At 45.4% G+C, this 4557-nt stretch overlaps 1 protein-coding gene across 1 annotated transcript in view; it reads left to right on the top strand.

Moving 5' to 3' along the window:
* The window catches only part of PRAG1 (PEAK1 related, kinase-activating pseudokinase 1), a 47703-nt gene that overhangs the window by 41021 nt on the left and 2125 nt on the right, over window positions 1-4557 (top strand). The gene's annotated exons all lie outside the window — the stretch shown is intronic.

Genomic DNA, 4557 nt, shown 5'->3' with positions numbered 1-4557 from the left:
CATGAAATGGCCTCTATGGGGTAGCTTCCTGCTTACAGGAGAAGTGTTTTAAAAATATAATTATTAGCCAAAGAAAACGGCAATGAATTTTACTTTGAGATTTTTTTTTAAAGAAATTGGTGATACTATCATAAAATATGGACTAAGCCCATGGTTTCTATGTTTAAAGGGCTATATATAATTACTTGCTGCATTCCTATGGGGAAAAAAAAATAGGATGGGGTGGCTACTAGCAGGATCCAGTTTATTGTACAGAAATCAAGGCCCTGAAAGATTAGTGGCCTGGGTGGCAGGCACTAGATGGAAGAAAAAACGAATGTCCAGATTGGGAGTCTGCATTTCCTAAACTTCATTGCCTCGTTGTGTCTAAACCCAGCAGCTTCTCTCTTGGTAAGCTACCCTTCCTTGCCACAATTAAAAGAAGAAAATTAACAATCCTAGCATCCCTTCCTATTAGGATGGTGCTAGTGGCCACATGGGTGCAGATGCTCAGCCAGCTTGCTCAGAGCTACATCTGAGCGAGCAGTGAGGTGTGGCAGCAAAAGCCCCGATTTAGGGTCAAAGATTAAACAGCTGTGTTACCTTGAACTACAGGAAGAACTGAGTGGACCCTTCAGTGAGCCGAACATGATTATAGTCTGTTATCGCTGTCGGCCCAGAGCCAGGGGTCTTTATCCTGCCAATGAAAGGGATGTAGTTTTGAGATCTTTGAAAGCCAAAGGGATGGCAGTACCTTTAGGAAGTACTTAATTTTCAGTGGCCCCAGTGAACCTAAGAAAGTGAGCTGTGAGTCATCCCTCTGCTTCCACCTTCCTGTGTTCAAGTGTGTCAGTCACTCTCACTGGTCTCCTGGGCTGGACCTTGGGGCTAATTCAGTGACAAGAGACAGCTCACATCTCCATTATGAGAAGAAAAGAGCCTGGTGAAAGAGGCTTAATCCCTCTTTCCCATGGGGTAATAGTGATATGGCTCTCCTGCCAAGAACTAAAGGGCCACCTGGCGGGAGATCTGCCACTGGATCGGAATCTTGGGGGATAGGGGTTTTGGTTTTTAAATCCATAAATGATTGTGACACTCAGGTTGCATTCTAGGACCTCTTGTAAAGTGTAGAATTAGCCACATTCTCTGACGAACAGTGCAGAAAATTTAGCTTCCCCAGAAAATGTTAAAAACAAGCATTACTTCTTATTTCAGTAGGCTTGTAATCCATAGGAAACTGGAAGACAGGCCGTGTCCTCTCAGGAAGAGAGGCCCACGGGTCTCCTATCTGACTTTTTGCCAGAGGCTTGGCAGCTCAAGGACTATCTCTGTACCGTGTGAAAAGGAAATTTGGAGAAGAGCTTGCAGTGTTCAGAGTCTGGGGAACAATAATATCAATTTGCAAATGTGCCTGGTAAAGCGGGGACGGTGTGTGGAGCATCATTTTGCACGTGCAGTATTTCCACTTCATTAGCTGCGCAGTCTAGACTGAGTACAGTCATCTGGAATCCGCGAGGGGGTGGGGAGCAGGTCCCCCTTCCCACTGCCTGTCTGTTGGTGAACTCATTTCATCTGCGCCTGGTAAACAGGAGCCTTGGTTACGAGTCTCCATTAACTCACTCAGGCCCACACCTGCTGCCCCTCATGCCAGTCCGGTTTGCAGGCTCAGCACCCTGCAGCAGCAAGGACAGGAAGCCGGCTCTGGAGCCCTGCACCATGAATATGAAGCAGAAAAAGGTCATCAGCTGCCTGTGAGGTTTCAAAGCCCTTTCATGCCTCAGCCAACTAGAACTGCAGTTGGGTAATTAGGGACCTATGTTAAGGCAGCTGGACCTTTTTTTTATTTAACAGACATGACTTAGCCCTGATTTTCAACCATGAATGTGAGGCCATGACCACAAAGTTTAAAACGAGACAGGGCTCAACAAAACATTTGAAATTACGTGACGGTATTGAGCCAAAATCCAAGCATAGACCCCCGAAAATGAAATGGGGAGGGGGATGGTGGAGAGGGGCGATGAGAATGGAGAGGAAGCCTCCCATTCCCCATCCCTGTGCAAACAGGTGGTGAGGAAGCTATGGGTCCCGCTAGAGCACCCACTCACTGATTTTGAACCACATCCAGCCCAGTTACCATTTATTCTGCTCCTTCATTTACATCTCTGTGCAAACTGTCAGCAGCTCCTCTGGAGCTTTGCTGGGAGTGTTTGCTGAACCCAGGCCTTTGATACCCTTGAGAAAAGGGATCCTTGGAAACACTTCCCAGGCCCTGGGCAGCTGCACAGTAAGGGCTGGTATGATAACTTGCAATCCAGCAGCACCAAGCATGGCTGTAGCCAAATCTGCCAGAGCAATCACCATAGCAACCTTTCCCAGTGACTGCTCAACGGGGCTAGGCACTGTTCTGAAAGCCACACCTGCGTTATGTCATTTAATGCTGACAATGGCCCTGTGAGGAAGAAGCTGTCATTGCCCTGGATGTACAGAGGGAAAATCTGACTGAGATAAATACAGTCGATCCTCATTACTCATGGATTCTGTGTTTGTTGATTCGCTGCTAAAATCTATTTGTAACCTCAAATCAATACTTGTGGCATTTTTGTGGTCATTCTTGGACTTGCATAGAGTGGGGGGAAATTTGAGTCACCGGACATGCCAGCTGGGGCGGAACTATATAAAGAAGGCACTCTGCCTTCTTGTTTCAGCTCTATAGATTGTCAACAGTGTCCTTTCTGTGGTCTATTTAGTGCCTCATTCTTCACATTTTTGTGAAGAATGTACGCCTTTGCTGCGTACATGGCCAAGGTGAGCACTGGAGTCCTGTTCAGTCTTCCTAAGTGCAAGAAGGCTGTGACGTGCCTTTGGGAGAATATTAGATAAGCTTCGTTCTGGCATGAGTTAGAGTGCTGACAGCCATGACTTCAGTATTAATGAATCAACATTATCTATTAATAAGGCATCTTTAAACAGAAACACACATAAGACAAGGTTATATATTGGCCAGTTGATAAAAATGTAACTAGAGGCTTGCAAGAACGTCACATTGTATTTCCCCTAGGAGCAGCAGATCAGTATACACTAATTCAGTGGTTGCGGCTGCCTAATAGAACATAACTCCCACAAATATCAAGAATCAATTGTAACTTGCCAGTATTTGCAGAGTTTGTATTTAAACCAAAATCTTTTTCACTCCAAAGCCCATAGTTTGACCTCTAGAATATTTCTCAGTTGCATAATGGGCAAATAATTTAACCTCTTGAAGCTTCCTCCTCTGTGACAGCATCTGCCTCTTCGAGTTGTTTGAGATTAAGTGAGACATTGCTTGAAAAATGCTGAGTAGGTGCACAGGAGCTCAGCAGATGTCTCCTATGGTTGAGAAGCCCTCACTCGGAGGGAGTGACCCCAACACCAGTAATGCTTTTCCCACATATCCATAGATGGCACAGCAGACAGGTTCATGCACAGTGGTTGGTATTTATATACAAGATTAATTTTTGAGGATTCCTCCAAATTTCTTGTAGGTGAATGGTGTTCCAGAAGCCTGTCATTAAAAAAGCTGAGGACAGTTGCTTGGGCTAAAATAAGAAAGAGCCTGCAACAATGCCCTTAAATATGTATTCCAGAGTCATTTCTGTTAGTGTAATGGCAACCAATGTCTGGGATAAATGTACTTCTCTTTTATTTCTGTTCTACTTCTATAATAGAGAGATTACTAGATTAATGTGTTACCTCCTCCCGACCCCCAATTATCTTGATAAAAGTTTCCTCAGAGGCTGAACTCTTTTATCCCAGGTTTCATGCTGAGAGGTTTGTATAGCTGCAATATAAATAAACCTCCCTAAAAAAGTGCTTGCAATAGAACTTCTAAAAACAGCACCTGCAAGCATTGTGGCGCTTCATGAACGCTGCTATAATCATCTGAGTGTGGCCACGCGGCAGCCCTAAGGGTTATTTTGGGATTGTTTGCAGGATGATGTTTTCTCGGTAGATGCAAGATGCCTTTCTTCTGAGGATTACACTCTGATCCTTACCTTTCTGTAAAGCATGGCTGAGGTTACACAATATCCTTTTGAGAGAGGAGACCACAGACCATCTTCAGTCTCTTTCTATAATTACAGGGCAATTGAAGCCCATGATGTCTGGCTCGAGGCCCTCCAGTTGTGTGGCAGGCCAGATGAGGATTAGCGTTGCTAAGATCCTCAGGGGCTGGCGCTGTCGTTAGTACATGTTGAGAAGGCGGGAGAGAGATGGTTGTAGGGATTCCCCAGAGGAGCTCAAGATCATCTGCTTTTTTATTTCTGTCTTCAGTTCTGAGGGTACCTTGGCCCTTTGGGTCCCCTGTCCCTGAAGAGCTTTCTGTTTTCTTTCAGCTGCTCTGACTCACCCCTGGAGGAAAAGTGTGGCTTTCACATAACAGTTCCACTAAAATCAGCCCTGTGGGTTATGCCACCCAGTAGGCATTGCATATTTACCTGGATCTAGAAACTAGGGCAGCCTAAGAAAATGTGGCCAAGGCCTAGAGGTTTAGGGCCTGCATCTGCCTCTCGGGTTCCCCAAGAAGGAAACACCCCAGCAGCC

Source organism: Pteropus vampyrus, unplaced genomic scaffold (assembly GCF_000151845.1).
Source record: "Pteropus vampyrus isolate Shadow unplaced genomic scaffold, Pvam_2.0 Scaffold8, whole genome shotgun sequence".
NCBI classification, from domain to species: Eukaryota; Metazoa; Chordata; class Mammalia; order Chiroptera; family Pteropodidae; genus Pteropus; species Pteropus vampyrus.
This window is presented reverse-complemented; position numbering and strand designations above follow the sequence as displayed.